We start from the raw sequence: 19,450 nt of genomic DNA on the forward strand, positions 1-19,450 counted from the left end.
GTGGCAAACTCTGCAAGAGAGGCGCTCTGCATCGCGGTGTAGCTTACTGTCCAGGTTTCGAGAGGGTGCGTTTCTGGATGAGGTATCGAATATATTGCTTCCCCCTACTTATACCTCCCGAGGAGATCACGAATGTAAAATTAGAGAGATTAGAGCGCGCACGGAGGCTTTCAGACAGTCGTTCTTCCCGCGAACCATACGCGACTGGAACAGGAAAGGGAGGTAATGACAGTGGCACGTAAAGTGCCCTCCGCCACACAGCGTTGGGTGGCTTGCGGAGTATAAATGTAGATGTAGATGTAGATGCATTCATGTGGATGGCCGTCAGTTTCAGCACATTTCGTAAGGTACAGTACAAATGGTACGCTCATTGTGTCAGTGATCGTATTTTCACCTAACTAATACTAATAAAAAGGTACACAGTAAGCTGGCTCTCTCCGACTCCAGGTTCCGTACCTCAAATTGTTCACTGGAGCATCCTCTATGTCCTACGAAATTTTTGCACACACTTACGGAAACACCCTGTATAAATTATAAATGTTGTAAGTACTTAGAAACTAGTAATCGCATTTTGAAGAGTAAAAGGGTGTTGCATTTGTCTCTTTTAAATTTCGATACAAGCTGGAGAAATTGTTACGGTTCTGTTTAAAAAAGAGAATTTTATACTGGTATCTGTGTTACTGACATAGCTACGAAGAGAGACTACAAGTGGCTTAGTAAGGATATTCTCACAACTGAAGGCATTGGTGTAGTAACGAGGTCGGTCAGGTTTACATACTTCCGAGTAAGGCGCAGAAACATGTCCAGACGCTTCAAGACCTTTTTTATTGGCCAATCTTTACATAGCCCACCAACACACAGTAATTGCCTATTATCAAACAAAGTTTTATTGTGATATTTATTGTATTTTAAAAAATTGGACTTGCCTCACCCTTGCACACAACACTTCTGAATAGGGTTACAAGAAATGAACAAGTAACTAAAGAAATAACTCTTAGTTCTTTACCAGTCTGGAATGCGCTGAGAGGCCTAAGGTTTAAACCAAGTCCTAATAAAAGCGATATGGTGTGAGGTTAACATGAACTTCATTGCGCATTTCCTTCTGTTGATTTTTATGTAGCATCCGTCACAGCTGCGTCACCGACCACCATATTATAAAATTCCTTGTCTGAGACATTGATCTTGGCAAGTTTCGTGATATCTTTATATTCCTCAGATTTCACTGGTAGAGGCACTTTGTGGAGCCGGCCGGGGTGGCCGTGCGGTTCTAGACGCTACAGTCTGGAACCGCACGACCGTTACGGTCGCAAGTTGGAATCCTGCCTCGGGCATGGATGTGTGTGATGTCCTCAGGTTAGTTAGGTTTAAGTACGAGGTGCATTCAATTTCTAAGGCCTCCGATTTTTTTTCTGATTAACTACTCACCCGAAATCGATGCAATTGGCATTACTTCTCGACGTAATCGCCCTGCAGACGTACACATTTTTCACAACGCTGACGCCATGATTCCATGGCAGCGGTGAAGGTTTCTTTAGGAGTCTGTTTTGACCACTGGAAAATCGCTGAGGCAATAGCAGCACGGCTGGTGAATGTGCGGCCACGGAGAGTGTCTTTCATTGTTGGAAAAAGCCAAAATTCACTAGGAGCCAGGTCAGGTGAGTAGGGAGCATGAGGAATCACTTCAAAGTTGTTATCACGAAGAAACTGTTGCGTGACGTTAGCTCGATGTGCGGGTGCGTTGTCTTGGTGAAACAGCACACCCACAGCCCTTCCCGGACGTTTTTGTTGCAGTGCAGGAAGGAATTTGTTCTTCAAAACATTTTCGTAGGATGCACCTGTTACCGTAGTGCCCTTTGGAACGCAATGGGTAAGGATTACGCCATCGCTGTCCCAGAACATGGACACCATCATTTTTTCAGCACTGGCAGTTACCCCAAATTTTTTTGGTGGCGGTGAACCTGTGTGCTTCCATTGAGCTGACTGGCGCTTTGTATCTGGATTGAAAAATGGCATCCACGTCTCATCCATTGTCACAACCGACGAAAAGAAAGTCCCGCTCATGCTGTCGTTGCGCGTCAACATTGCTCGGCAACATGCCACACGGGCAGCCGTGTGGTCGTCCGTCAGCATTCGTGGCACCCACCTGGATGACACTTTTCGGATTTTCAGGTCTTCATGCAGGACTGTGTGCACAGAACCCACAGAAATGCCAACTCTGGAGGCGATCTGTTCAACAGTCATTCGGCGATCCCCAAAAACAATTCTCTCCACTTTCTCGATCGTGTCGTCAGACCGGCTTGTGCGAGCCCGAGGTTGTTTCGGTTTGTTCTCACACGATGTTCTGCCTTCATTAAACTGTCGCACCCACGAATGCACTTTCGACACATCCATAACTCCATCACCATATGTCTCCTTCAACTGTCGATGAATTTCAATTGGTTTCACACCACGCAAATTCAGAAAACGAATGATTGCACGCTGTTCAAGTAAGGAAAACGTCGCCATTTTAAGTGTTTAAAACAGTTCTCATTCTCGCTGCTGGCGGTATAATTCCGTCTGCCGTACAGTGCAGCCATCTCTGGGACGTCTTGACAATGAACGCGGCCTCATTTTAAAACAATGCGCATGTTTCTATCTCTTTCCAGTCCGGAGAAATAAAAAATCGGAGGCCTTAGATCTTGAATGCACCTCATACAAAGCGTTGTCAGGAAGAAGAAGCAGGATGATAGGACAGGTATGAAGGCATCAGGGAACAACTTTCATTATAGTGGAGCATGCTGTACAGCGTAGAAGCTCTAAGGGAAGACAGAGGATGGCATAATCCAATAATTAATTGAAGACATAGGGCGCAAGTGCTACTCTTACTGTGAGACGAGAGAGCTGTTCGTAGCCAGTTACATGGAAACCAGTCAGGAGACTGGTGATTTAAAAAAAAGCACCATAGTAATAAGACAAAGATTAGGACCGCTCAAATTAATCTGCTCATCAGAGGGACGTGTTGTATTCTCACTTCATGAAACATTGGGAAGTGGTTTGGGATTTAATGAAAAAAACTGACGTCAGTAACATCGGTTCGCTTCAGATCACCGAAGCTAAGCGCTATCGGGCTTGGTTAGCACTTTAGGGGTAACGGTCCAGGTCTGCTGAGTGCCGTTGTCAAGCGGGGTGCACGCAGCCCTTAAGGGGCCTGCTGAGAAGTTGCGGCACCTGTTACGGAACCCGACAACGGCCGGGGGAACGGTGTGCTGACCACATGCACCTCCGTATCCGCATCTGGCGACTACTAAGGACTGAGGATGAAACGGCGGCCGGTCGGTACCGTTCGGCCTCCAAGGCGTGTTGGGACTGTGTTTGTTTGTTTTTAATTGACTTCAGTCCACTGAGAGTTATTGCGAGTACCACTTCTAGTTCCATTCACTGCACCAGTGAGCCGAGACTACCAATAATGATGAGAAGGGTGCAAAGGAACAACGATGTGGTGTCACCGCCAGACACCACACTTGCTAGGTGGTAGCCTTTAAATCGGCCGCGGTCCGTTAGTATACGTCGGACCCGCGTGTCGCCACTATCAGTGATTGCAGACCGAGCGCCGCCGCATGGCAGGTCTAGAGAGACTTCCTAGCACTCTCCACAGTTGTACAGCCGACTTTGCTAGCGATGGTTCACTGACAAAATACGCTCTCATTTTCCGAGACGATAGTTAGCATAGCCTTCAGCTACGTCATTTGCTACGACCTAGCAAAGCGCCATTACCAGTTACTATTGATGCTGTAAAACATGTACCGTCAAGAGCGACGTTCACCATTTATGGATTAAAGTTAAGTATTCCACAGCTACGTCCTTTTTTGCTAGTCTAATTTCCTTGTCCTGTTCCAGACCTCACGCCAGCCTGCGTCAGCTAAAACGCGTGCCTTTCGGCTTCCTGTCAAAACCGGGTTGGCTCTCTTGCCAATGCACAACAAACAACGTGGAAAGTGACGCTGCTACCCCCGTAGAAGCAGAGGGGAGCTGTAGACCGCTGGCGGGGAAGGAGCAGCTAAATGTGCAAAATAAGTTGAGACCAGACACTTCCACCAGCGCGGAAACTAACGTATGGGTTCCGGCGTTTAATTAATTGACTGTCAAGCACGAGCTGAATTTGATGTAGTACAAATTGACAACAATCTTGTTTCTGATTTAGAGAACATGCATAAGAATCTAACAAATGTGCGCTCAACTGGACGCCCTTAACAACAATATATTTTGAGCCAGCTCTTTATTATTGGCATGCTGGGCAAAGGATAGGTTGTAGCCCTCGTTTCGGATGGGATGGGCAGGGTATGTCACGATTGGGAGGAGGGGTCAATTTCAGGGAAAGCGATTTAAATATACGTTGGCAAAGAGCGTGCTGTGTTTGATGGAGGGAAGATTTTTTTTCTTTATTGTGATTTTAAAACCCGTAGAACAGGTAGGCTGGCAGCAGCACAATACGCCGCTCTTCAGCCAAAGATAGTACAATGATAAAAGACACATGAGTAGGAACAAAACGGCGGGAAAAAACGGTAGACACATGAACATAAAAAAACATGAAGCCGTTCACACTCGATGACAATCCACACTACAAACTGTTGACACGAAGCACAAACACTGAAGATGACGATGGCGATGATCTCTACCCCACAGGTCGGGGTAGTAACCGGTGGACAGGACTACATTGTAGGGCCTGGCCAGGGTGGAGAGGAAAGAGACAGGAGCTTCAAGAAGGTGGCGGTAGGTGACACGATCGTGACCAGGAGCGGTGTTGCGTTTTGTGCGGAGTGTAGCAATGAGATCCTGTGTAGTGATAGGGGCATTGAGTTCCGTATGTGCAATGTTGTCCAAGTACTGGAAACCAGGTGCAAGGGGAGGGACAGAGGTGTCAGTTCGATCGCGGACATCTGGGAAGAGGAAGTAATCGAACTGGGGATCATCGGGGATGGAAAATACATCGGAGAGCTGGAGGGAAGCTGCGACGTGCAGTATTTAACGGTTGTCGGGAATGACTGAAGCTTACGGGAGATGTAGCAGAGGAGTTCGTTTTCTCTGTGAGTTGTGGAAAATTTATCAGGTAGGTACAGGATACCAGTAGGGAAATGTAGCCGGGAGCAGTCTTATACAGGGTGGTCCATTGATAGTGACCGGGCCAAATACCTCACGAAATAAGCGTCAAACGAAAAAACTACAAAGAACGAAACTTGTCTAGCTTGAAGGGGGAAACCAGATGGCGGTATGGTTGGCCCGCTGGATGGCTCTCCCATAGGTCAAACGGATATCAACTGTGTTTTTTTTTATATAGGAACACCCATTTTTTATTACATATTCGTGTAGTACGTATAGAAATATGAATTTTTTGGTTGGACCACTTTTTTCGCTTTGTGACAGATGGCGCTCTAATAGTCACAAACGTATGGCTCACAATTTTAGACGAACAGTTGTTAACAGGTAGGTTTTTTAAGTTAAAATACAGAACGTAGATACGTTTCAACATTTTATTTCGGTTGTTCCAGTGTGATACATGTACCTTTCTGAACTTATCATTTCTGAGAACGCATGCTGTTACAGCGTGATTGCCTGTAAATACCACAGTAATGCAATAAATGCTCAAAATGATGTCCGTGAACCTCAATGCATTTGGCAATACGTGTAACGACATTCCCCTCAACAGCGAGTAGCTCGCCTTCCGTAAGGTCCGCACATGCACTGACAATGCGCTGACTCACGTTGTCAAGCGTTGTCGGTGGATCACGATAGCAAATATCCTTCAACTTTCCCCACAGAAAGAAATCCGGGGACGTCATATCCGGTGAACGTGCAGGCCATGGTATGGTGCTTCGGCGACTAATCCACCTCTCATGAAATATGCTATTCATTACCGCTTCAGCAACAGTAGGGGAGAACGATTACGTCCATATACATGTATATTTTGCAGGTGGGGATATTTAGCTGCCAAGTAATTGTTAAAATTCATGGAAAATCTTCAGCTGTCATTTATTTCCGACAATTAGCTATTAGTTTCGGTCAATGACCATTTTCAGACTTGGCTGGCATAAACGGCAGGTACGTTATAACATAATTTGAACAAACGTAATTAAAAGAGCAAATTACTTTTGTTAAAATTATGGTATAACATTCCTGCCTTTTACGCCAGCTAAGCTTGAAAATGGTCATTGACCGAAAGATGTAGCGGATTGTGCAAAAACAAAAACAAAGACGACTGAAAGTTTCACCATGAATTTGAACACCCATATCTCATAATATTTTAATACGAGCTCTTCGTTCTTGATCATCCACCCTTGGTTCTTGTACGTATTGTATATTATCGATCTTTGCCTATAGCTTACTCCTATTTTTCTCAGAACTTCGAACATCTTACTGAATTTTGCGCTATCGAACGCTTTTTCCAGATCTACAAATCCTATGAACGTGTCTTGATTTTTCTTCAGCCTTACTTTCATTATCAAGCACAGGGTCAGAAGAGCCAAATGCATCGTCATCTAACACATTCTCTGTTTCCTCTCCTACTACTCTGTGTATTATCTTCGTCAGCAAAGTTTTGTGCGTGGGCTGTGAACGTCAGTTCAGACCTGCTTCCGGCCATGATGATTTTGTTTTTCCGTGACTTCCGTAAATCCCTCCAGGCAGCTCGCGGGGTGGTTCTCTTTGACTGCGTACGGCCCATTTCCTTCTCCATCGTTGAAACTCTCTGAACTTGTACTCCTTCTCCAATGACCTCCAAGTCGACTGGACGTTAAACCCTTATCTTCCTTTTCTTAACTGTTTCTCTACCATGTCATCGCACGGTTCGTTCCCCTCGTCGATATATACAAAGGTGACAGAGGAATGCCGGCCGCGGTGGTCTCGCGGTTCTAGGCGCTCAGTCCGGAACCGCGCGACTCCAACGGTCGCAGGTTCGAATCCTGCCTCGGGCATGGATGTGTGTGATGTCCTTAGGATAGTTAGGTTTAAGTAGTTCTAAGTTCTAGGGGAATGATTACCACAGATGTTAAGTCCCATAGTGCTCAGAGCCATTTGAACCATTTTGACAGAGGAATGGCAACACAGACTTCTTCGAATAACGGTTCTCTAATTTTGACCAAGAAGATTTCACGGAAACTGCGTCGTCTTTCTTCACTTTCATGAGGACTATACTTAACTCTCACGATACCAATACTGCATCTCTGAATTGCATATATTTTTTTCATTCATGCCTGATCTGAGCTCTAAGCAGAGGTCAAGAATTGTGCACATCAGATTCTTGTCGGCGATTCCCAGTACCGATTTTACGTTTTTTCCAGAATACCTCTAATAAATCTATCGCTTCCGCTACTTTGTCAGCTATCGAGTCAGACTCATTAGTTAAACAAACCAGTAAAAACTTACACAGAACGTGCTTGAGAATTGTCCAGCAAAATGATGGTCAGGTCCTGCAGAAAGTGTCATCTCTTCTGTGTCTAAGCTGGTGGCAGGTAGTGTTCCAAAAGTGAACAGCATAGAGACAGAAGTGGTGACATTTTCTGCAGGACGTGACCATCATTTTGCTGGACAATGCTCAAGCACGTACAGTGCAAGCTGTTACTGATTTCTCTGACTGATGGGGCTGCTAAGTGCTATACCACCTACTGCACTCCTCTGACTTAAGCCCTCGTGAGTTCAACTCGATTTCTAAATTGAAGGAAACACTTCACGGCATTCGCTTCAGAACTGCTACAAATTCGTCAGGCAACAGACCGAGCCGCTTGAACTGTCAACACAACTGGCACTGCTAAGAGTATCCTACGACTTCCACATCGCTGGCAACGGGTTATACACAATTCTAGTGACTACTTTGAAGGTCAGTAAAACTTTGAAACACGTATCTATTTTGTACGAGCTGTAAATAAATAATTGCCAATAATAAAGTTCCAACTCTCGTATTATAAGCTGTTACTATCTCAAGAAGATTACTACAAGTATTGTAACCAGACACTATGGTGTTCTCTACCTTTTGTAATCTGAATTACAAGCAGTTTGTCAGTACCCAATGGTTTAATAAAATTGCATGATATTATACTACCGAACTCTATATTGGTACTTTTTATTATGCAAGTCACCGGATACTATCAACCTCAAGCAAGCTTTTTCGTTCGGGACTTGCACTGAGCGACAGGATTTTGTCCCATTTTATCTGTATTTGTTGGATATCTTTGGGGAAAACTTCACACTGAACATTATACTCACGTTATACAGTTGCAGTCATTTTACGGATTTTCAGTTCTAGGATTTTTCCGTGTTTGCAGTTAAAATCGTTTGATACAGGTTCCGCTTTTTATGCTGCTATACATCTTTATTAGTTAAAAAGTTTATAATATAAGACAGCAATGTATTTGTCGTTTTCTGTAGTGTTACTAACGATCCATCACTGTTCTTTTCCTGTTAATCAACATACACACAGAAAAATAAATAAAAGCAAATAACATTCAAATTCGGTGCCAAACTCAGTCGGGAACAAATGAACGCCAAGGGGGTTAGAACGCACAACAATATCGAGTAAGAAGGTGTTTGTATGGTCGAAAAAAAAAAAACAAAGTGAGTAACAAAGAATTTATACGCAGAACATTTTGCCACAGCAAAATCTCGTTTTTAAAAATTAAAGGATGTATTAACTCGCTGATAAAATTCGTATGTACACCATTTGGTTTGCGGATGACAAGCTATTAGTGCAGGGTACGAAACAGATGGTCCTGCAAACCCATACAAGGTAAAATCCAGGTAAGAACAAAAACTAACAAGAATTGCCTTATGCATCATTTTGTTAGATCAGCTACAACCTAGGATATGTTCACTTTTTACGGTTTTTCGATATCATGACCCATGATGGCACAGAGGTGGCGAAACATGTCTGGGTAACAAGAAAAAAACAGTGTTTTGCATAAAAGGTGGCAACTACGTCTAATAATTAGAATTATACTCTTTCCACGAGGTAGCGACTGCTCTACTTCATTTTGCAGCGCATTCCTGCTATTTATCTTTATTGGTTAAAAAGTTTATAATTTCTATCAAGACAGCAATGTATTTGTCCTCTTTTGTAGTATTATTCTGTAGTATTATTGACAATCAGTCACGTTTCCCTTCCTTGTGCCCTCACAGAATGATAATAACACTTAGTATAATTACCGAGGTAGCTTTTAGAACTGGAATGCTGCAGATTTCTGACCACAAGGGTGCGTAACAAAGAAATCTGCAACGGGGGAAAGTAATGTAGCAGCGTAGAACACCTGGCGCCGTAATCCTTGAAGTATTAACGCCGACACCACTTAAGAATCAGTTACGGACAATAAAGTACTGAGAATTTACAACGACCACGAGAGGTGACTGCTAGGCAAGCCGCATTTAAAAGGCTTTTAGTGGGAAGCTCAGACTGGGTGTAGCACGTCTTAATCAGCTGCGCTTCATTACGCAGTCGAGAACGTTTCACAGCATTCATATAAATTACAGTTTCCCCTGTACCTCAGTTAGTGGCAGAGATATTGGCTTTCTTGTACCTCAGCAACACTTAAGTGACGCACTTCACTGAGGAGATACACCTTCCTCGAAGAGACTGTCGTGTAATTCTAATGACTCATATTTCTTCTTAATGAAATGTTACGGATGTCACAGAGTTGCTTAATGGAGTAATAAGTGGAATTTGTAACGGTCATTAAATTTCAAGGAAAAGAAATGGAACTTTCAAGGATTGCTGATAACGATAACTCTCCAGATACGTCAAAGAATTTGGACGACCAATTGAATGGAATGGATGGTGACTTGAAAAAAAGTAGGAAAGGGTAATGAGGAGCGTTCAAATGACATCATCTGATGCTGAGAAAATTTTATTAGGAAGTAACACAGTAAAATTAGTAGACGGGTTTTCCAAATCAAAATACCGAGCGAGGCGGCGCAGTGGTTAGCACACTGGACTCGCATTCGGGAGGACGACGGTTCAATCCCGCGTCCGACCATCCTCATTTAGGTTTTCCGTGATTTCCCTAAATCTCTCAAGGTAAATGCCGGGATGGTTCCTTTGAAAGGGCCCGGCCGACTTCCTTCCCCGTCCTTCCCTAATACGGTGAGACCGATGACCTCGCAGTCTGGTTTCCCCTAAACAACTCAACCCCGACCCAACCCAAATCAAAATCTACGTACATACTCTGAAAAACCCCGTACGACTGTACGGTGCGTGGCGGAGGGTACCTTGTACCGCTACTAGTCATTTCCTTTCCCGTTCCACTCGCAAATAGAGCGACTGAAAAACGACCATCCACACGCTTCAGTATGAGACCTAATGTGTCGCATCGTATCTTAGTGGTCCTCACACGAAATGTACGTTGGCTGCAGCAGAATCATTCTGCACCCAGCTTCATATTCTAGTTCTCTAATTCTTCTGAACAGTGTTCCTCGAAAAGCAAGTCGCCTTTCCTCCAGGGATCTCCAATTAAATTCCCGAAGCATCTCCGTAACACGTGCGTGTTGTTCGAACCTACCGGTAGCAAATCTAGTAGCCAGCCTCTGATCTGCTTTGATGTCCAGGCACTTCGTATCCGGCCTGGTGCACCTCCAAAACTCTCGAGCAGTACTCAAAGAATCGGTCGCACGAGCGTTCTACATGTCTCTTTTACGGATGAACGACATTTCCCCAGATTTCTCTGATACATCGAAGTCGACTACTCGACTTCACAACCACCTCACAGAGTCGTCGCACTTCATTTCGCTTTGCAGCGATACTCCCGGATGTCTAAAAAAATGTAACTGTCTCAGGCAGGACTCTGCTACTGTTACATTCGAACATTGGTGTGTTTCTGCTATTCATCCACATTAATTAACATTTATCTACACTAAGAGCCAGCTATTATTATTGCTATTTAAAATGGAAAATAAGAGACGATGTCAGAAGTAAAAGTAGCGTAAAATGCAGCTGCTGAGAATTCTTCCGTGTTATATAGCCGTGCTCCATGGAACTCTTCTATCCCTGACGTTTCGTCCAAAGCTACGTTGGACATCTTCGGAGGTGCTCCGGATTGTTCTGAGTCTTGCCGACGTAGCTTTGGAGGAAACGTCATGGATAGAACAGATCCATGGACCACGGCCATGTAACCCGGAAGAATTCTCGGCAACTCAAACATACGGTCGTGGAAACCTTCATTGTATAACATAAAATACAGACTGACAAAAATCATGTTTTCCGAAAAAGAGCAATATTTTAAGATGTTATGCACTGAGGTGAGTAACGTCATCGGATAGCTATATGCACGTATATACACTACTGGCCATTACAATTGCTACACCACGAAGATGACGTGCTACAGGCGCGAAATTTGACCGACAGGAAGATGATGCTGTGATATGCAAATGATCAGCTTTTCAGAGCATTCACACAAGGTTGGCGCCGGTGGCGACACCTACAATGTGCTCACACGAGGAAAGTTTCCAACCGATTTCTCATACACAAACAGCAGTTGATCGGCGTTGCCTGGTGAAACGTTGTTGTGATGCCTCGTGTGAGGAGGAGAAATGCGTACCATCACGTTTCCCACTTTGATACAGGTCGGATTGTGGCCTATCGCGATTGCGGTTTATGGTATCGCGACGTTGCTGCTCGCGTTGGTCGCGATCCAATGACTGTTAGCAGAATATGGAATCGGTGGGTTCAGGAGGGTGAAACGGGACGCCATGCTGGATCCCGACGGCCTCGTATCACTAGCAGTCGACATGACAGGCATCTTATCCGCATGGGTGTAACGGATCGTGCAGTCACGTCTCGATCCCTGAGTCAACAGATGGGGACGTTTGCAAGACAACAACAATCTGCACGAACAGTTCGACGACGTTTGCAGCAGCATGGACTATCAGCTCGGAGACCGTGGCTGCGGTTACCCTTGACGCTGCATCACAGACAGGAGCGCCTGCGATGGTGTACTCAACGACGAACCTTGGTGTACGAAAGTCAAAACGTCATTTTTTCGGATGAATCCAGGTTCTGTTTACAGCATCATGACTGTCGCATCCGTGTTTGGCGACATCACGGTGAACGCACATTGGAAGCGTGTCATCGCCATATTGGCGTATCACCCAGCGTGATGGTATGGGGTGCCATTGATTACACGTCTCAGTCACCTCCTGTTCGCATTGACGCCACTTTGAACAGTGGACGTTACATTTCAGATGTGTTACGACCCGTGGCTCTACCCTTCATTCGATACCTGCAAAACCCTACATTTCCGCAGGATTATTCACGACCGCATGTTACAGATCCTATACGGGCCTTTCTGGATACAGAAAATGTTCAAGTGCTACCCTATCCAGCACATTCTCCAGATCTCTCACCAATTGAAAAGGTCTGGTCAATGGTGACCGAGCAACTGGCTCGTCATAATACGCCAGTCACTACTCGTGATGAACTGTGGTATCGTGTTGAAGCTGCATGAGGTGCTGTACCTGTAGACGCCATCCAAGCTCTGTTTGACTCAATGCCCAGGCGTATCAAGGTCATCATTACGGCCAGAGGTGGTTGTTCAGGGTACTGATTTCTCAGAATCCATGCACCCAAATTGCGTGAAAATGCAATCACACGTAAGTTCTAGTATAATATATTTGTCCAATGAATACCCGTTTATCATCTGCATTTCTTCTTCGTGTAGCAATTTTAATGGCCAGTAATGTAGATGGGTGTAGCATCGCGTACGCAAGGTATACAAGGGCGTTGCAGGGCGGAGCTGCCATCTGTGCTCAGGTGATTCATGTGAAAAGGTTCCCGACATTATTGTGGCCGCACGACGGGAATTAATAGACTTTGAAGGCAAAATTGTAGTTGAGAGTAGACGCAGGTGACATTACATTTTGGAAATCTTTAGAGAATTCAGTATTCCGTAGTGTCAAGAGTGTGCTGAGAATGCCAAATTTCAGGTATTTACCTCTGGTCACGGACAACGCGGTGGATGACTGCCTTCACTTGACGAGCGAGGGCAGCGGCGTTTGCGTAGAGTTGTCAGTGCTAACACACAAGCAACACTGCGTAAAATAAGTGCAGAAATCGCTGTGAGACATACGACGATCGTATCCGTAAGGACAGTGCGGCGAAATTTGGCATTAATGGGTTATGGCAGCAGACGGCCGACGCGAATGGCTTTGCTAACAGGACGACACCGCCTGCAGCGCCCCTTCTGGGCTCGTGACCATATCTACATCTACATCTACTCCGCAAGCCACCTGTCGGTGTGTGGCGGAGGGTACCTTGAGTACCTCTATCGGTTCTCCCTTCTATTCCAGTCTCGTATTGTTCGTAGAAAGAAGGATTGTCGGTATGCCTCTGTGTGGGCTCTAATCTCTCTGATTTTATTCTCGTGGTCTCTTCGCGAGATATACGTAGGAGGGAGCAATATACTGCTTGACTCCTAGGTGAAGGTATGTTCTCGAAACTTCAATAAAAGCCCGTACCGAACTACTGAGCGTCTCTCCTACAGAGGCTTCCACTGGTGTTTATCTATCATCTCCGTAACTCTTTCGCGATTACTAAATGATCCTGTAACGAAGCGCGTTGCTCTCCAATGGATCTTCTCTATATCTTCTATCAACCCTATCTGGTGGGGATCGCACACTGCTGAGCAGTATTCAAGCAGTGGGCGAACAAGCGTACTGTAAACTACTTCCTTTGTTTTCGGATTGCATTTCCTTAGGATTCTTCCAATGAATCTCAGTGTGGCATCTGCTTTACCGATGATCAACTTCATATGATCATTCCATTTTAAATCACTCCTAATGCCTAACTCACATCCTCATCCTGACAGACCAACAGCTCACTGCAGATCAGAATACCATGAGCATTCATATCTTTGTCAGCATGAACCAAATGCTGAAAGGTTAACTCATGTACTCGTCCTGGCAGACGAACAGCTCACCACTGGTTAAAATGGTATGGGCATCCATGTCTTTCTCAGTGTGAACCAATTCCTGAAAGGTTAACTCACATCCTCATCCTGGCAGACCAACAGCTCACAACTGGTTACAATGCCCATGGGCATCCATGTCTTGATCAGCATGGACCAAATCTTGAAAGGATAACTCACGTCCGTGTCTTGACAGGCCACCAGCTCACAACCAGGTGGAATATCAATGGCATCCATGTCTTTGTCAGCATGAACCAATTCCTGAAAGGTTTACTTGCGTCCACTTCTGGACAGACCAACAGCTCACCACCGGTTAGAATACTATGGGCATCCATTTCTTTGTCATCATGAACCAGATCCTGAAAGGTTAACTCACCGTGGCTGGATAGAAATTCGTGAATCCCACTTTGAGTTAATCTCTTCTCCGTGCTGATGTTGTCGGCTACCCTATCACCTAGGTCAGTTTATTACATCTACGTGTTTCATAAAATCATTTTTCACATTTGGTAAAGAAATATTTATGATTTATTTTTCATATTTTGTAAGAGTTCTTCGATGTATTTAAAGAAATGCAACGAACCCAGTGTGGAAATGATTGGCGCTCTCACTTTAAATGATACCAATCATATTGAAAACTCTTTCCTAATTTGTAAGACTGGAGTAGAACCTTCTACTTCCTGCTTTCCAGATATGAATTCATTAACTGCTGCGACGCTGAGGCTGTTCCGCGTTTTCTCTCTGCATTAGAAACCCGAATTTCCTGAAGCAGTTAGAGAGAGTCATAGGGCTGACCGTTTTCCAGGCTTTACCGATCTATGTTATAGCGCTCAAAACTATTACGTTCGCCTTCTCACTTTTTAATGCTATCCAGCATAATTGAAACAATTTCTCTGCCATAAAAAAGTTTAAAATTTTTCCTTATACCATGACCCAAAGGTTGCAATCCTGAGATCGTGATGGGTGAGGAAAAATTCAGTTTTACCTCATCTGATGGTGACGGCTTGTTATGTACCGAACAGTCGTCCAAAAACAGTAAAATTTCGCATTTCTCCTTTTTCGTATCACTATTAAACGAGGTGTTCTAATCGTTGAACGATTTTGTCGCACTGATATCCGTGCTTTTTTTGTCTGAGCGACAAGTTTTCGGAAGCGATTTTATTCCCAAGGATACAGCGCTGATTCGCATATTTACCTATTAAGGTGGTACTATGGTGATTTCAGCTTCCGAGACCCCTCTATGTTACAGGCTACAAGGACAGCTATTCTGTCTTTGCTCGGTTCTCCTCCATGACAGTTTCCGTCTTTGAACGTTAGGGTGTGATCTGGAAGACTCCTTTCTTTTTTTTTTTTTCATTTTCGTTTAGATTGTTTGAATGCGTTGCGTGCATCGTAACCAATCGAAATTTTTTTTAGTTCATCAGTCCATTCTGTGCAAAATAAACTGTCGATGCTGGCTATCTGTAGATTTATTTAACGAGAAGACGTTAATTCATTTTTAATTTTGAAGCCACCTCTAAGTTGCCGCAAATACTTCAGTCCACAGACGCCGAGCATAATATTTCGCTCATTCCTTGAACATGACATCTCAAATCACACACGGCATCGTTTTGTTCTCTACATTGATTTATCTGCTTAAGCAAGCACTACTAAAGACTGGGAAATCCCCTCTGATGTGACTCTTTTCTTCCTGTGCTCGAGGCACTTCCGGTGAGACGAACTTTATTTTAAAAAATTACGGACAATATAGACGGTAAACTAGCTCTGCAACACCTATTTTCTAAATTCCGCTCTTTACAGCTTGAATAATAAGGTTGACTGAAACACTCTCTTTCCTTCTAGCAGTCACAGTATTTCACTGATTCGAGGAACACGGACTGACAACAACACAGTATCAAAGCAGACTGCAGAGTGAGTGGGATTTTGGTTGAAGAAACAAACGACAGGTGGTATGAACCTGAATCATGGACGTACGAGGACTTCAGTGGGAATGACAGAAAATTATTGAGAGCACGGAATGCCTGACTTGAAGTTACGAAGTGTTGGCGAGATTGCCTCACCTTTCCAACTTCAGATTACCGAGGGAACAAAAACGCTATGATTTTTTTTTCTAATTATGAAGTATTGTTCAGGAGACTGGGAAACATTTTTAAATGATTGGGGGTTTCAGATTATGGAAAGTAATATAATCGAGAGACCGATTATATTTTAATTTATTTGTGGGACAATGTTGCCCATGTCAGAGACAAAAATTATTATTTTGTGCTTGTGTTTATATGTGATACGTGTGTCGGTGAGCGAAGAGGAAAACATACAACCCGTACATAAAACCAGTTTCGAGATAAAGCCTAAGGTCAGATTGGAACTTTTAACCAAAAAATTTTTTTTGAACTGAGAGTCCTCAGCGACCAGCACACAGCTGCATGATGGGAATCACTGGGACGGAAAGGAAGACAAGAAAACGGACCATGGAACGGCTTGAGCTGATGACGTAATTATGGCCTGATGAAAATTAAGATGGTGGCGGGGTGGTGGGTGATGGTGGATGGTAGATAGACCAAAGAAATTCTCTACTAGGTTGCCAGAGATTAGAAATGGCCTTTGCGTCCATCCAATTTAAGATTTGAGGAAAATGGAGCAGTAATATGAATGGTAAAAAGACGAGGGCTAGTAGAAATCCTTGGGTAACAGAAGAGATACTGAATTTAATTGATGAAAGGAGAAAATATAAAAATGCAGTAAATGAAGCAGGCAAAAAGGAATACAAACGTCTCAATAATGAGACCGACAGGAAGTGCAAAATGGCTAAGCAGGGTTGGCTAGAGGACAAATGTAAGGATGTGGAGGCTTATCTCACTAGGGGTAAAATAGATACTGCCTACAGGAAAATTAAAGAGACCTTTGGAGATAAGAGAACCACTTGTATGAACATCAAGAGCTCAGACGGAAACCCAGTTCTAAGCAAAGAAGGGAAAGCAGAAAGGTGGAAGGAGTATGTAGAGGGTCTATACAAGGGCGATGTACTTGAGGACAATATAATGGAAATGGGAGAGGATGTAGATGAAGATGAAATGGGAGATACGATACTGCGTGAAGAGTTTGACAGAGCACTGAAAGACCTGAGTCGGAACAAGGCCCCCGGAGTAGACAACATTCCATTGGAACTACTGACGGCCCTAGGGAGAGCCAGTCCTGTCAAAACTCTACCATCTGGTGAGCAAGATGTATGAAACAGGCGAAATACCCTCAGACTTCAAGAAGAATATAATAATTCCAATCCCAAAGAAAGCAGGTGTTGACAGATGTGAAAATTACCGAACTATCAGTTTAATAAGTCACAGCTGCAAAATACTAACACGAATTCTTTACAGACGAATGGAAAAACTAGTAGAAACCGACCTCGGGGAAGATCAGTTTGGATTCCGTAGAAACACTGGAACACGTGAGGCAATACTGACCTTACGACTTATTTTAGAAGAAAGATTAAGGAAAGGCAAACCTACGTTTCTAGCATTTGTAGACTTAGATAAAGCTTTTGACAATGTTCACTGGAATATTCTTTTTCAAATTCTGAAGGTGGCAGGGATAAAATACGGGGAGCGAAACGCTGTTTACAATTTGTACAGAAACCAGATGGCAGTTATAAGAGTCGAGGGGCATGAAAGGGAAGCAGTGGTTGGGAAGGGAGTGATACAGGTTTGTAGCCTATCCCCGGTGTTATTCAATCTGTATATTGAGCAGGCAGTAAAGGAAACAAAAGAAAAATTTGGAGTAGGTATTAAAATCCATGGAGAAGAAATAAAAACTTTGAGGTTCGCCGATGACATTGTAATTCTGTCAGAGACAGCAAAGGACCTGGAAGAGCAGCTGAACAGAATGGACAGTGTCTTGAAAGGAGGTTATAAGATGAACATCAACAGAAGCAAAACAAGGATAATGGCATGTAATCGAATTAAATCGGGTGATGCTGAGTGAATTAAATTAGAAAATGAGACACTTAAAGTAGTAATGGAGTTTTTGCTATTTGGGGTGCAAAATAACCGATGATGGTCGAAGTAGAGAGGATATAAAATGTAGACTGGCAATGGCAGGGAAAGCATTTCTGAAGAGGAGAAATTTGTTAACATCGAGTATAGATTTAAGTTACAGAAAGTCGTTTCTGAAAGTATTTGTATGGAGTGTGGCCATGTATGGAAATGAAACATGGACGATAAATAGTTTAGACAAGAAGAGAATAGAAGCTTTCGAAATGTGGTGCTACAGAAGAATGCTGAAGATTAGATGGATAGATCACATAACTAATGAGGAGGTGTTGAATAGAATTGGGGAGAAGAGAAATTTGTGGCACAACTTGACTAGAAGAAGGGATCGGTTGGTAGGGCATATTCTGAGGCATCAAGGGATCACCAATTTAGTATTGGAGGGCAGCGCGGAGGGTAAAAATCGTAGAGGGAGACCAAGAGATGAATACACCAAACAGATTCAGAAGGATGTAGGTTGCAGTAGGTACTGGGAGATGAAGAAGCTTGCACAGAATAGAGTAGCATGGAGAGCTTCATCAAACCAGGGTCTGGACTGAAGACCACAACAACAGCAACAACACTCTGGTGAGCTGGGACAGTATTCCAGAGTGTGAGTGGAACACAGTGGTGCGCCGAATGGTTTGGACATGGAGACGAGAGCCTGATGTCTCGAACACGTAAAAGTGAATCTAAGAAGAGACAGATTGGCTTTTTGAGAGAATAAGTACAAGATTTTAATAAAATCTCTTACAATCGAATTTTCTGTAGCGTAGAGCAAGTGCAGACATTCGAAAACAGTCAGATGGCACCGAGTGTTATAGGTGATGTCTTAGCAAGAGTAGTACTCGCGACGATTAATTATTGAGTTTCTTCTCCAATAGTTTAGCTGGATAATGTTGACCCAGGTTGAACAGTATTCAGCAGTGGACTATACAGCACGTAAAAAAAGAAAAAGTGCACGCAAATATACCGAAGTAGGCCTGAAATAATTTTTCCAGGGATTTCGTTCTGGCTTGAAGTTCCGTAGAGTCTGTACACAACTGCTCATTGAAACTCAATGTTACAGCGACTTTGCATCAACGTACTTAAAGTGTGTGTGGGTTAGGTGTCTCTTTCACAACCGAGCGAGGTGGCGCAGTGGTTAGCGCACTGGACTCGCATTCGGGAGGACGACGGTTCAATCCCGTCTCCGGCCATCCTGATTTAGGTTTTCCGTGATTTCCCTAAATCGCTTCAGGCAAATGCCGGGATGGTTCCTTTGAAAGGGCACGGCCGATTTCCTTCCCCATCCTTCCCTCACCCGAACTTGCGCTCCGTCCCTAATGACCTCGTTGTCGACGGGACGTTAAACACTGATCTCCTCCTCTCTCCTCTCTTTCACACCTTACCGCAGCAGTAGTGTGATGGAGGGTGCCAAGATAATTTTACATCTTTTCCCCTCACGATCTAGGCTCAGGATGAACATGTGTTGATTTGCCACAGTGCTACACTTTTCAAAAAGTGTAAAGAGAACGA

General features: G+C 43.9%; 1 non-coding gene across 1 annotated transcript; it reads left to right on the top strand.

Moving 5' to 3' along the window:
- The first annotated feature begins 19,058 nt into the window (after positions 1–19,058).
- Positions 19,059–19,131, top strand: Trnaa-cgc (transfer RNA alanine (anticodon CGC)). The gene has a single exon. It is a non-coding gene; the product is annotated as a tRNA-Ala (tRNA).
- Positions 19,132–19,450: the final 319 nt, after the last annotated feature.

Source organism: Schistocerca cancellata, chromosome 10 (assembly GCF_023864275.1).
Source record: "Schistocerca cancellata isolate TAMUIC-IGC-003103 chromosome 10, iqSchCanc2.1, whole genome shotgun sequence".
Lineage (NCBI taxonomy): Eukaryota > Metazoa > Arthropoda > Insecta > Orthoptera > Acrididae > Schistocerca > Schistocerca cancellata.